Genomic DNA, 16064 nt, shown 5'->3' on the forward strand with positions numbered 1-16064 from the left:
AAATGAGAATAGGGATCGTGTGCTGACTCATTTGAAATGTTCTTCAATTCTCTATTCAGTAATTTAAACATTTGTATAACTATTTATACAAGGTCTCCTTCTACTTCTTTTTTGTCAAATAATTTAATTTAATAAAAATTTTTTGAACACCCTGTATAAATAATTATGTAAATGTTTACATTACTGAATATAGAATTGAAAAAGCTTTCAAACGAGATCACGCCCAGACGGATGACGTCACTGGTATACATATATGCCACAATATCATAACCTAAAAATATGAATCGACCTCTTTCGGGTTTTTTTCTTAAGTTGCCGGTTTACGAAATAACGAATGTATTCCTTTCATTTGCACCATATTGTATACACAATACACATGCAACTTTGGAAAATAATAGTGTCGCGCACGCGTGATTTGAAATTAAAAAACAAAGGAGTTTTGAATACTGTATTGCAAAATCGGGATTTCATTAATCGATGTTTAAAGAATATCTACCTACCTCGGCAACATTCAAATTTTAAGTTTTTCACATAGTTTTTGAATGTTAAAAATGGACAATTTCGCAATTTTTCAATTTTTAGTCGCCTATATGTTAAAAACTATCAACTTCAGAGAAAAGTCACTAAATACATTTTCTGTTTGGAATGATCCAAAAAACCTAAAAAAACTTTGTTCCATGCAAAAAAAAAAGAATTTTAGGAAAAAAACAAAAAAAAAGTTTAAAAAATTTTTGACCCACTTTTGGTCCTGGTAACATGCGAATTTGGTAAAAGGGGTCCTTTTTGAGTAAGATTGTGCAAAAAATCGGAATATTTTTCCTAGCGGATGCGCAGTGGCTTTCTGGACTATAAACAGAAACAATCTAGTTAAAAAAATTCTATCGGTAATTTTCTACAGTAGATAATTCTCAGTATAATTTTAATCTGATTGGACAGAATTAAACAAGTGATCAAATATCTTACTATACGATTGGAAGTTAAAATCATCAAAAAATAATCAGTTTAATTTTTATTTCTGTAGGTTTCTATTGGTCAGAATCTCCTATGAATGAAATAATCATATTATATTTTTCTTTTTAGTTTTCAACGATCATCACCATTAATCAGCAAGTCGCGTCCACTGCTGGACATAGGCAACCCTGAGTTATTTCCAGTGTCCTCTATACTGGGCCGCTTGTAGCCAGTTCCCCACTACTCTTTTTATATCGTCGGTCCATCTATTCGGTGGCCGTCCTCGGCTCCTTTTGTAGTTTCTGGGCCTCCATTCCATGATTCGTCTTGTCCACCGTCCATCTTATGTTCTAGCTAAGTGCCCTGTCCAGTTCCACTTAAGCGTTGTAGCTCTTTCGATGACGTCTTGAGCTTCTGATCGTTGCCTGATTTGTTGGTTTGTTATGTGATCAGGAACGCTCACGTTCAGCATTTTACGTTCCGTGGCTCGTTGTGTAACTCTCGAGTTTATTCGCGGATTTTTGCATCGGTGTTAAAGGCTCTGCTCCATAAGTTTGTACAGCAAAACACATTGGTTATAAACCTGTTTTCAATGTTAGTCTGTATTTTTTACACGTTTTAATAACTTCCTCCACAATCTTATTTATTCTGCATATTCTGTGTTGTTTATTTAGAATATAATAACAATCATGTGAATATTTATAATGTGGAAACACTGCAAAATAGGTCAGTTCTGATGAAAACATATTTTATTTAAATTGTTGAATAAGGAATTTGGGTCAAGTTCGTTAAAATTATTTAACGTGTTAATCAAGTATATTGACATAACATGAGATACAAATCACTAAGTAATTATTAGGCAAATACCCAAAATTTGGTTTTAAAATATTTGTATTTTTTGTTAGAATCTAGTAATCTTACAAAAGTAAATATTGTTTTGAAAACAAAGAAGTTTTTTAAAAAAACATAAGGCTTGTAGATACGGTGGATTTTCGCCTAAAGAAATAAATTAACATTGGTGGACGTGATCACACTCATATTTTTTATATTGAAGTAATGAATATTGAATATTCAATGATTCAGTTGAAGTTACACCAAGTTTTATAAAAAAAAATGGATAGAAACATAAATACCACTAGGTTGAGAATAAAGCAACAGGGAGAGTGTGCAATCACCCTGTTGAACACCTTGGATAGGATTAAATGAGCACAGCCAGTAAGAACTGTAACGCGGTTAGAGAATCATTGTAATGCATTGAAAACACCATGACATTTATTCTAACCCTCTGACAATGGGACCAATAATCAAATAAATGTAAAATAATGTGAATTGTGAGAGCTCGAAAGAGAAAAAAGGTTTAAATGCGATTTAATTATAATTAATACCATTAATTAATTTAAATTGGTAAAATATTAACATTTCAGTATTTTTTAATTAGGTATGTTCGACAAATAATTCAAGACAAATATTCATCTTGAATTAATGAATAATTAATAAATAGTCCACAAATCTAATCAACGAGGTATTTTAAAAATTAAAAAAAAAAACGCCAAAATTTGCAGAAAAATAACTATTACCAAAACTAAATTACTTGTTTAAAATGACAATTACCTTGTTAAAGAAAAGTCTTACTCTGTAATAAGTCTGACTTCCTAATCTCCTCTGGATTATTTTTCATTTCTTGAAAGACATCTTGAATCCGTCCAAGAAGTTCTTTGTCTCTCTCTTCAATCCTGACCCTCCGGAGGGAGTGTAGTCGTCGACGTGATGTCGTATATTGTCCGTCTCCAAAGATCTCTGTCTCTGGTCATTACTTTTAATTCATGCATAGGTCTTTTGCATATTCCTGTAATTTGATCGATACATCTTGTTGGGAATCTTCCTAGTGATCTTCGGCCTCCCACCACCTTTCCTTGTATAATGAGTGTTTCCATGTTTTCTGTATTTGCTCTCATAACATGTCCAAAGTATTTTAATTGTTGGAGATGGACTTTACTGGAGAGTCGTTGGCTAACTTTTAGCATTCTTAAAATTGAATTATTTGTTCTATTGTCGGTCCAAGGAATTCGCAGCATTCGTCTAAAACAGAACATTTCAGTGGCGTCTATCTTTCTTCTTTCCGAATTTCTCAGGGTCCAAGATTCACATCCGTAGGTCAGTATTGGGAATATTAAGCAGTTGATCAACTTTATCTTTAACGCTCTTGAAATTTGACAGTCCTTCCATATTGTGGTCATTTTTGCTGTGGTGACTTTTGCTAGATCACATCTACGTTTTATTTCTTCTTGTAGTGACCCTGTGTTTGTGAGTAATGATCCCAGATATAAGTATGAGCTCACAACCTCAAACCGATCAATTGTGGTTATGTGTAGATGATTGTTATGTAGTCTATCCACTATTATGATCTTTGTTTTTGATATGTTTAATTGCAGACCAAATATTTGACTTTCGTTTTCAACCAGTCGTATAAGATCAATCAGCTCTGCTTGACTATTTGCAAGACAAATTCTTGCAAATAGTCAAGCAGAGCTGATTGATCTTATACGACTGGTTGAAAACGAAAGTCAAATATTTGGTCTGCAATTAAACATATCAAAGACAAAGATCATAATAGTGGATAGACTACATAACAATCATCCACACATAACCACAATTGATCGGTTTGAAGTTGTGAGCTCATACTTATATCTGGGATCATTACTCACAAACACAGGGTCACTACAAGAAGAAATAAAACGTAGATGTGATCTAGCAAAATATATGCCATAATATATATACCACGACATCTTGTGTCGCTCTGTCGTTTCATAGGGACAAATCCTCACACACAGAGGATTTTAGACACGTTTTGGGCTTTCGAGGTTATTAACAGGTGTAGTTATGTGAACTTTCTGGTCATTATTAAGAGCTGCTGTCAATAAAATCACAATAGCACATATTATGGTATATGGTAGTAATATGATATCCAAAGATCGACAGCAGTCACGGAATTGTCAGAAGAAGGACCATTAATTTAATTATTGTTTCCTGTCGTTGCACAAACCTTAACTTTAACAACAACTGACACCAATTGAAATTTAAACCACCATAAACTATAATGCACCATAACTAATTTAAACAACTTTTACACACGTTCCATATTTAAGGTTAATTAAAGTAAGGCTATCGACTATCTACTAATTTTTCGTTTAGGTCAAGAATTAGCGTAAAAACAAAAATTTTTAACAATTTTCTTCTATAGAATACTGTTAATTGTAATATAAATTTTATGTGTGCCATTTTCACTTCTATTATAGAACCTATTTTATGACCTTTAAACCGAAACGTCGTCACATCAAAACAACGGTATTTTGAAATGTGAGGTGTATTTGCTTTTATAAATATTTAATAAAACCTTTGATTTTATAAGGAAGTAATAAGCATAATGTTTACGATTTTTGTTTTGGAATATATCAATTCGACTATATCAAAACGAGGATACAGAAAAACACAAACTTTAAGGGCGTAGGCGCAAAATTTCGAGTCCAGTGCTTAAAAAAAAATTTCGAATCCTGAGAAAACTAATACATTAAACGCAGAATGAAAGACTAGATTATTACCAAGGGCCAAAAGTGCCTTAGAATAAACAAAAAGTTTCTTGTAAATGAGATATTTGAATTAAAAATCACATCAAATTTTCTCTTCTTTGTCACCCTTGTAACTTATTAAAATAAACATTATAGAAGTTTTCAGGAACTTTCTGCCCTCGGTAATAACGTAATCTTTATTTTTGCGTTAAAATTTTTCAAAAATACTTCTTCGGTTTCTCAGGAATCAAAAAAAAATATATTTAAAAGGTATTGGAGCCGAAATTTTTGGGCCTACCCGTTAAAGACAACAATATTTTATTATGAAAACTGCTGGCGATCTAGAAGTCAAAAGTCAATAATGAAGTTTATTTTGAGATATTGTGTAGTCTATCCAAAAGATATATGTATAAGAAAAGAAGATGGTGGACATCAAGTGATGGAAAAACACTTGTGTCTCAGACTTTTTAATATAACCAAAATACTAAACATCAAATCGAAACCATGGTCTTTAAGAGCGTAGGCGCAAAATTTCGCGCCAATGTGTTTTAAATGTATTCACCTTTTTTTAGAGTCTTGAGAAAACTAATAAGTATTTTTGAAAAATTTAAACGCGGAATGAAAGACTGCATTATTACTGAAGGCCGAATGTCCCTGAAGACGTCTATAATGTTTACTTTAATAAAGTACAGTAGTGAAAAAAAGATAAAAGTCAGTCTGATTTTTAATTTCAAATATCTCATTAAAAAGAAACCTTTTTGTTCTTCTAAAGGATTTTCGGCTTTCGGTAATAATGTAATCTTTCATTCTGCGTTTAAATTTTTCAATAATACTTATATTCTGAGCTAATTATCGGAGAAGAGGCCATTTTTGGGAAAAGTTATTTACCAGCAATTTTATTGCTGAAATCGAAGCTTATGATTATATGTATTAATAATATTGGTATGCAAAGTCCGCAGATAATGTGCTACTTTTTTTTATAAACAAAATGGCGCCCGAAAATCGTGTTTTTTTTCAATTATTGCTCTATAACTCCGAAGATTTTAATTTTACAGCAAAAACACTCAAATAAAAATTCACCGCAATTAAATTATGCATAGAGATATGTTTTTTCCGATCTGCTCCGACGAAAATTTTCCTCGGAAAATCCGGGTTTTCCCAACAAAATCTTTAATTTTCAAATAAAGTTTTAGATAAGTAATTATCAACCAATAATTAAATAATTCGGTGACAAAAGCCTTTTTGGTTTGGATTATAGTTCCAGAAGCTGGTGAAAATTGAACGAATATTTTAGCAACAATTCAATTGTTAATTAATAATTTACGGTCGCAATAATAACCAAAATAATTATGATACACTGATCAAACTTTGAAATTTTATAAAGATGAGATGCCTTTTTAACATTTTGTCGACAAAATATAAATTTTTCTTTTTTTTGCATAATCTTTAAATGTTTAAAAAAAATAGTTATAAACAAATTAACGTTTATCAGAAAGTTTTTATTATATTCTAATTTTAAAAAATAGTTAAAATGCGTATTTCAAATATCTTGAAAATGAATGTTTTAAAACTTTTTTACTACCATTTGCAAAAAAGTTATGAAACAGCAAAATAAACATACGATTATATTTTTTTTTAATTCTTTCAAAGCGTAAAAGTTCGTTTAAAATACAAGCTAATCACTTACAAAAAATAATGATTATTAGTTTAATGGTTATATTTTAATTAAAGATTATAAATATTTTTTTTTAAATTTACACGCGCGAAAGTTGACTAATACAGTACCGTAGCTATGTACTATTATGTATTATACCCGTCCACATACACAACTCACGCGAGTTTAAAGCGTGTCAGTCGCTTCGTAGTGAACATCTTCGGCTCTGTATCAAGCCTAATTTCGCGCTAAAAATTACAAAAAAAAAAATTAATCTTTGATCAAAATAGAACCATTAAACTAATATGCGATATTTTTTGTGAGTAATTAGATTGTACCACAGACTTAGTTTTAAGCTTCAAAACAATTAAAACAAATTATAAACAACTGAAAAATCGTATATTTATTTTGCTGTTTCATAACTTTTTTGCAAATGGTTGGAAAAATTTTTTGAAGCATTCATTTTCAAGACCTTTGAATGACGCATTTTAAGTATTTTTTAAAATTAGAATATAATAAACAATTTCTGAGAAATGTTAATTTGTTTATAACTATTTTTTTAAACATTTAAAGATTATGCAAAAAAATAAGAAATTTATATTTTGTCGACAAAATATTAAATAGGCATCACATCTTTATAATCTTTCTAAGCTTGATCAATGTCTCATGATTATTTTGGTTTTTATTGCGACTGTAAATTGTTAATTAACAATTGAATTGTTGCTAAAATATTCATTTAATTTTCACTGTCTTCTGCAGTTATAATCTATACCAAGAAAGCTGTTATTTCACCAAGTTATTTAATTATTGATAAATAATTACTTGCCCAAAAATTTATTTGAAAATTCGAGATTTTGTTGGGAAAACCCACATTTTCCAAGGAAAATTTTCGTCGGAGCAAATCGGGAAAAACATGCATATATGTAGCATTAAATTGGGGTAAATTTTTATTTGAGTGTTTTTTGGTGTAAAGTTAAAATCTGCGAAGTTATAGACCAATAATTGAAAAAAACACGATTTGGGGGCGCCATTTTCTTAATAAAAAAAGTAGCACACTATCTGCGGACTTTGCATACCTATATTATTAATATATAGGATCATAATATTCGATTCCAGCAATGAAATTGCTGGTAAATAACCTTTCTTTGTACTTTACTAATTAGACCAGCGTATTATAACTATTTTTTTTTCAAAATTTAATAATTATGCAAAAAACAAAAAATTTATATTTTGTCAATAAAATATTAAATAAGCATCTCATCTTTATAATCTTTATAAGTTTGATCAATATATCATGATTATTTTGTTTATTATTGCGATCGTAAATTGTTAATTGACAACTGAATTGTTGCTAAAATATTCGTTTAATTTTCACCGGCTTCTGGAATTACAATATACACCAAGAAAGCTTTGATGTCACTAAGTTATTTAATTATTGATTAATATTTACTTACGTAAAACTTTATTTGAAAATTATAGTTTTTGTTGGGAAAACCCGCATTTTCCGAGGAAAATTTTCGTCGGAGCAAATCGGGAAAAACATATCTCTATGCAGAATAATTTAATTGCGGTGAATTTTTATGTGGGTATTTTTGTTGTAATGTTAAAATCTTTGGAGTTATAGAGCAATTATTGAAAAAAATACGATTTGTCGGCGCCATTTTGTTTATAAAAAAAGTAGCACACTATCTGCGGATTTTGCATACCTATATTATTAATATATAGGATCTTATGATTCGATTTCAGCAATAAAATTGCTGGTAAATAACTTTTCCATGAATTTTGCTAATTAGCCCAGAGTATTATTAATTTTCCCAGGATTCTAAAAAATGGATGCACTTAAAACACATTGGCGCTAAATTTTGTCGAAATTTGTTTGGGTTATGAATGAGACATGCAGGTATTAATGACAATGAAGAAGTAGATATCGCAGCCAAAAATGCTTGTGACAACGATAGAAAGGAGTAATAATTTCTTTTCGCTAATAAATAAACATCAAAGAAATAAATTGTAAACTTCATATAAAAGTATGTATAAATAATGCTCGTAACCGTCACTATTATTCTATCCATTTATCTCTGACCAATAAATCCTCACCTAACCTTTTCTCCTTCCAAATTTTATGTTTTCACTATTACTAGAACCAAAACTCATTTTAGGTGCTTTTCAAGCTAATCTAATTTAGAAAAAGGAGTATTTTAATGCCCCTTTTGTGATTGTAGAAACACTTCAGTGGGCGACTTAAGCCACGAATTTTCCGAATGCACCAATAGACCGGGCAGTAACGTCGCCCCCGCTAGCGCAATTATTCCGATTCGATTTTTTTGCACAAACTTACTCAAAAAGAGTTCCTTATAACATATCCACAGGGTTCCGGGCGGTGCCGTGGTCGAAAAATTTTTTAAACAATTTTTTTTAAACAAATTCACAAAAATAATTTTTTTATTTCCAAAATTTTAGATAACTTGGGTCATTCTGAGCAAAAAAGGTCTCTTGTAATTTTTCTCTAAAATTGATTGTTGTCGAGTTATATGCGATTAAAAATTTGAAAAATGCGAAAATGGCCATTTCAAGGCTTCATAACTCTATTAAAAATGATTATTATGAAATTCAAAAAGTGACAAAATCAAGACTGAAATACCTTCTTCTGCGTCCTGAAGAGATTTTTGTCATTATTTTATTACAAAGCTGTTATTTTTACTTATTAACAATTAGCAGTATAGTCCAACTGTATCGTCGCCCCCGTTAGCGGAACTATTTCGATTAGATTTTTTTGCACAAACTTACTCAAAAATAGGTCTTTATAACATATCCACAGAGTGCTGGCCGGTGGTCGAAAAATTGTTTAAACAATTTTTTTTAAACAAATTCACAAAAATAATTTTTTCATTTCCAACAAATTTTTTTAGATAATTTGGGTCATTCTGAGCAAAAAAGGTCTCTTGTAGTTTCCGTCTCAAATTGATTGTTGTCTAAATAACAACTAAAAATAACAGCTTTGTAATAAAATAATGACAAAAATCTCTTCAGGACGCTGAAGAAGGTATTTGAATCTTGATGTTGTCACTTTTTTAATTTCATAATATTAATTTTTAATCGAGTTATGAAGCCTTGAAAATAGCCATTTTCGCATTTTTCAAATTTTTAATCGCGTATAACTCGACAACAGTCAAGTTTAGAGAAAAATGACCTAAGACCTTTTTTACTCACAATGATCCAAATTATCTAAAAAAAATTGTGGGAAATGAAAAAATTATTTTTGTGAATTTGTTTAAAAAAAATTGTTTAAAAAATTTTTAGACCACGGCACCGCCCAGCACCCTGTGGATACGTTATAAAGACCTCTTTTTGAGTAAGTTTGTGCAAAAAAATCGAATCGGAATAATTGCGCTAGCGGTAGCGACGATACTGCCCGGTCTACAAACACATAGAATCATTCACACAGATCACTCTAAATTGTATAAACAACACATTACAGGTCCAGTTAGTATGTCATGGCTAGTTGCTTCATTCAACAAATCAGTGCAGGAACTCCTAATTCGACTTGTCACGAAAAAAAAAAAAATAAATTGTTAGCATAAAAATTTAAATTTTTTTTAGATATAGTCACTAAAATAAGTACAAATGTGTACAAGTGCGTATGTCAAAGTAGATACATTAGAGTAACTACCTACCTTCCCATCATGACATATGGAGGTCAAACATGGACCCTCACCAAGGCCAATATGAATAAACCAGCCACAACAGAAAGGGCAATGGAAAGAGTAATGCTAGGTATACGGCTATCAGACAAAAATATCAACGTTGGAATTCCACAGTACAGTATTGGAGACCTTACGAATAGTTGAGAAAATAAAACTGAAAAAATGGCAAAACCTCGCAATTTTTTCGTCCAGAATCGATTTGTACAAAAATTTGGGATTAGGCTCATTACATCCTCTAGTTTATTTTATATATTGAGCCGTTGTACGCTTTTAGTTTTTTAAGGGTGAAAATTACCCCTAATTGTAAAAAAATATAAAATAACGTTTTAAACTTTAATATTGTCAACATTTGGTACTTATTAATTACATAATGATTGTTTTATGCTTTAAGATATAATATAATATTTCTCTCCTTACAACCACTCCTGTTGGAGCTATTTATAAAATTTTGACTTGTCCTAAAAGAATAATTTCGGCTTGCATCGATTTACATAAAAATTTGAGATTAGGATCATCTCACCCTGTACTTCATATTCTATATCATGCTCAAGGGCGTTGATTATTTTTAGGGGTGTAAACTACCCCTTATTTTCAAAAATTATATACCAACATTGTAAACCTTAATATGGGTAAAATTTGGTTTTGATTGGTTAAATGATTGTTTTATGCTAAAGGATATAATATCATATTTCAACCCTTAAAAACCACCCTAAATAACATTGCAATTTTTATAAGTAGATAATTTAATAGATCTATACAGAAAAAGAAGTAGAATAAAGAATTACAAAAACATTTATTTACACAAAAATGCGAATTTACAAATATGTACAAATACAAATATAAATAGTTTTTTAGTCATCTTCCAGTATACGAACTAGTTCTGTGGTATTATATACATTGAAAATGCTCTAAAAGCGGACTATTCGAATTTTTCGAAAAAAAAAATGGTTTTATAAACATAGCTCCTTTATTTTTGGCGATAAAAAGTTTTTTCAAAAACGATTTTGTAGAATTTTTAAAGAGCTATAAGACTGTGTAAATTAAATTCCGTTAGATCCCTTAGTTTTTAATTGGGGTGGGTTTAAATGGCTAGATAAGTGGTTGTTTGCTCGTAAATAGAGGTTTTAAACAGCTATATCTCGCTAACTGTTCACTGTAATGAAAATCTATGCTCAAGAAAATTTTAGTTATGAAAATAGCTACAATTTATTACTCTATCATTTTTTCGTATCTCTAGTATTTTATTATTTATTATTAAAAAAATACGAAATTGCAAAAAATAATTTTTTTTAAACGCCATTTTTTCTAAAATTAGTCCTTTTAAATAGATCAAACTTCTTGGGCGTATTGATAATATAAATATAAAAGGAATTACAGAAAGGTAAAGACCAACTTTTAATTAGGAGAGTAGTTAGGGGGTTGTTTTCACTGATTTTTTCATAAAGAAAAGCAGGTACCGACCTTTTTTTAATCATAACTCCCTCAATTTTTATGCTAGAAACTTTTTGTTTTTTATTTTGAAAGGTCTAATTATATCATTGAAAAAAAAAATATTTCAGTTTTCTCGTTATTTGGCTTTGAATATTTCAAATTATACATTTGACGAAAAAAGCTAACCTTTAACATGCCGTACCTCGGTTTGTATTGGTCGTAAAAATATTATAGAAACAGAATTTGGTTTGCGTCTAAAAGACACAATTTCGATAGCTACAGTTTTTAAGATTAAGTGCATATTTTTGGAGTTATACTCAAAAAACTCTTTAAAAAAGTGGATTTTTTCGTCGAAAAACTGTTACTTTCAACCGCGAATAACTCGAAAGTATTAGTTTTACGAAAAAAATGTAAAAAATATTTTTTTCTTAGAATTACGTTTTACAACGATTTACATTGTTAAAATTTAATTAAAAATTCCCACCCCCGAGATGGGGTATCAACCACCCCCAAGGTTTTAGCGTATATAGCGGCATGATATAGAAAATTATCCTGGACTATTCCCTACCTTCTGTGAAAATTTCAAGTAAATCCATGCTGGACGAAAAAATTGCGAGCCAAATGCTTCATTTCCTCGACTAGAAGCTACACGACCAAGAGGAAGACCACAAATGAGATGGGTAGACGACATAAAAACAATGGCCGGAAAAATCTGGAAATATAGAAATCCATGTAAGAAGTCGGAAGATGTCCATAAATGGACGATAGAAGGCTAAAAAGAAGAAGAAACATATTAGAATACATGTAATTTTAAGTCAGTAAATATGATCTGTGATAAACCTCTACACACATACACAAAATTTACCCAAAAGTAAAAATTATTAGTATTTCGGTGCTTAATGTTCATTTAAAATAAACTTACCCAAAAAATAAACTTACCCAAATAAATAGCATGAAAAATCCACTGTACACACACACTATACTGAAAGTTACTTAATAAATTGACACGACACTAACGAAGTAATACATATTCAAAGTTATACTTTACATAAGCATATTTGTCACATATCAATATTGTAATAGGCCTATGTATAACCGAGAGATATGTAAATTAAGTCTGTTATGAATAACTTCTGTGCATTGAACTTCTTACTATGAAATGATTGATTAAAATAATTGATCATTTACAATCGAACCAACTAGTAAATGATCCGATATAATGTCGAACTCCCCCTAGCTGTTTATCGGATAAAAATTATTGGATATGTAATTTAGCATTTGAACAATTACAAAAAGCAAGGGGTGCCCGATCTAATTATGTTGTAACTATAATTTAATTAATAATTAAAAATTACTTTTCTTTATAAATTAAAAAAAAATTCGAGGTTTTTCACTCTAAACAAAAAAGCCTTTTGTAATATTTCTCTAAAGTTGATGGTTTTTAACGGAAGAATGTCCTTCAAATATTGAAAGATGACGATTTTTAAGGCTCAAAGACAAGTAAAAAATATCATTTTTGTAATCGTCAAGTATAGTCCGTCCGCTATAACTTTTCCCATGCAGTACGATCCATTTTCAATCAAATTAAGTCAAAACAGAAAGTGAAACGTACGCCGATGTGTGTAGTATATAGTATACATACAGTATACAAAATGTATATACACATCGACGTTCGTTTCAATTTATGTTTTGACTTAATTTGATTGAAAATGAATCGTACCGCATGGGAAAGGTTTTAGCGGAAGGACTATATCTAGATTCAAAGTCAAACCTTCTTTTATCAGGTCCTGATAAGAATTTTAGCCATGTTTTATTCTAAAACATACTTTTTTAATTGTTAATGAGAAAGGTTTCTTATTATGTGGAGACGGTCATTAACAACTAGAAAACAATATTTTAAAATGAATAAGTCCAAAATAATTATCAAGAACAAACTGATATAATAGGGTTTGAACTTGAATTTATTTACCTATTTTAGGTACTTCGTAATTTCAAAAATGATACTTTTGTACTTATGTTTTTAATCCTTGAAAATCGTCATCATTTTTTATAGGTCTGGATCCCGCGTATGAAAAAAAAAGGTGATTAATAGCAAGCTGAAAATTTGTTAATAGCTTAAGGGTGTCTAGTCAGATAAACTTTGATATATGGGAACACTGGAACAGGGGCAGTTTTAATTGTGGAACAGGTTAAAAATTTGGAACGGTCAGACCACGAAAACGGCACATTTATTTTGTCCGACAGAATAGACTTAAACTCTCCGAACAGGAGATTAAACTCTCATGAAAAAATCAGACTGCTATTTATCACCTGTCATAATTCCTGTCATTTGAGATAATCTACATGTTCCACTCATTAAAACGCCCATTTTTTGATAAATACCAGTCTGATTTTTGCCGGAGAGTTTAATCTCTGTCCGGAGAGTTTAAGTCTGTTCTGTCAGACAAAATACATGTGCCGTTTTTGTGGTCTGACCGTTCCAAATTTTTAGCCTGTTCCACAATTAAAACTGCCCCTTTTCCAATGTTCCAATATATCGAAGTTGGTCCGACTAGACACCCTTAAGCTATTAACAAATTTTCAGCTTGCTATTAATAAACTTTTTTTTCATACGCGGGATCCAGACCAATTGTTTTTTCAGTTTTAAATTGTTTATAACTCGAAAACGATCAACGTTAGAGGAATATTACACAAGACTTTTTTGTTTAGCAAGATCCAAAAAATCTGAAGTAATATCTGCGCGGGTCGAATTTTTTTTTATTTATAAATTTTTTATTTTATAAAAAAAGTCATTTTTTAATTATTAATTAATTGTAGTTACGGTTTATTTTTTAACCAAGAGCAGTGATTCAAATTTACCGCGCTGTATTGCTTGTTTGTAATTGGTCCAACCGCAGGCAAGTTTACTCCACCGTATCTATTGGGACCGTGCAATTTCGGAAGAGCGACACCTGGTTTTATAGCTCGGCAACATTTTTCGCACTTTTAATTATATTGGCCAATCATATTGGTCCTGTGCATATTTTTTTTCCAACTTTTTCTCTGTGCATATTTGTACTAAGGTAAGTTAGGTTCATTCGAACTATTTTTGGTCCCAGAATATGTGATTTAATTTATGACCTGTATTTTTGTTACACCCTGTATAATAATAATAGGTTTGTTCCAACACAACGAAAAACAGTAATGTTACGATCACGCTCCTGCGCAGTAAACAAAATACGTTCCAACAAAAAGATGACCGTTGATCGCATCGTTTTTTCGATTGTTCCAACGAAAATTATGATTGTCCAGTGACAGTTTCGTGACGATCATTTCAGTAATCGGATAAACGTAAGTACTCGTTGGGCTGATCTTCGCACTAGGATCACTTTTTTCATTAAAAACAGATTAATTTTTTTTTGGTTGGTCATTAAAAAAACCTTTTAAAAAAAACTTTAAAAAAATTTGAACAATAATTCGTAAATATTTTTCATACGGAAGCGACCTCACAACATGGACTAAAATAATAGTCAAAATTTGATTGCGAAAAAAACTATTCCTGAAGCAGCACTTATTAAAAATATATGCAAAAAATATGTAATGTTTTGTTAAATTTTATTTAATAAGGTATAAATTTTATTGAAACGTCTAGCGACATCTGACGTCTCAAAACAATTAGCGGAGAAGCGGAAACTATACCTATCACACAGATTTCTACCTTTTTCTTCACTGAGTAAGTAAACTGTCACATAGATTGCAAATAGGTGAAAAAAGATATCCCTTTTTAAATTGTGTTTGAAAACAGTTTATTAATTTTTTAGTTTGTGTTTGAAATCATATTGCAATATAATTTAATAAATATTTTTAATTAAAATATTTTTATTAAAAACTTGTAGGTACTTGGTTAATGTTTTGTCTTTTAGTTCGGAAAGTATTTTCAAAATAAAACTTAAGTAATAAAACATTTATCTATTATTTTCATCTCAGATACAATATTCTGAATAAAATCATTTGCTTTCTTTGCTCTTGGTTTTACTATTTTATACATATTTGTTTGGCCTTCCTGGTATCAAGTACCTAGATCGTATAGATTTGGATACGCTTCTGCTTTAGCTTTTGGTAGTGCTAATTAGGCTTCTTTTTGGTGAACGTGGCTATACTTAGTTTAAAAGATCCGTGTTCGACCTATTTTCTCGCCACTGTTTATATAATTTTCTCTTCTCCTTAAGTTTTTCTTGTACTTAGTTTGACCACCACTTACCCCAGCAAACAGACTTGAGCCCAATTACGTGATAATTACGTTAAATTTACGGCAAATTTCAACGAATACGTAACTCGGTGTTTTATGACGGGAAAAAAACGTATTTCAGTGCCAAATCATTCACCTATATATTAGTGCTTTCTTTATACATGTTTGACATTAGAATAATATAAAATCATAATAACGAATATAGTACATGTTTTTTATAATATTTGTGAATTTTGGTTACATCACAAAGGTACGTTTATTTCACGTAATAATCACGAAACAGAAATAACTTCCTTTGGTTAAAATTTGAGAAATATTTTGGAAACAAAATTTTACAACGGTGTTGGTTAAATACGTATCGCTTGAATTTTACTCATTGTATTTTATGGACGTCGAAAAATTAGATGTATTTCACGTAAAAGTAATGTAAATAATACCAATATTTAAACAAAATGTTTATGATTTCGCTTTTAAGATCATGTAGCATAACTATTTCAATCCAACCTTGATTTGAAGCTATTTTTTTCTTT

General features: G+C 30.3%; 1 protein-coding gene across 1 annotated transcript in view; it reads right to left on the bottom strand.

Moving 5' to 3' along the window:
- LOC114335390 (solute carrier family 26 member 6-like) overlaps positions 1-12539 on the bottom strand; it is a 210101-nt gene extending 197562 nt beyond the window's left edge. Inside the window, exon 1 of the mRNA XM_028285621.2 lies at positions 12246-12539. The gene's annotated coding sequence lies outside the window, so the exon portion shown is untranslated. The remainder of the gene's footprint in view (positions 1-12245) is intronic.
- Between the last annotated feature and the right edge of the window lie 3525 nt (positions 12540-16064).

This window comes from Diabrotica virgifera, chromosome 2, assembly GCF_917563875.1.
Source record: "Diabrotica virgifera virgifera chromosome 2, PGI_DIABVI_V3a".
Classification (NCBI taxonomy): Eukaryota; Metazoa; Arthropoda; class Insecta; order Coleoptera; family Chrysomelidae; genus Diabrotica; species Diabrotica virgifera.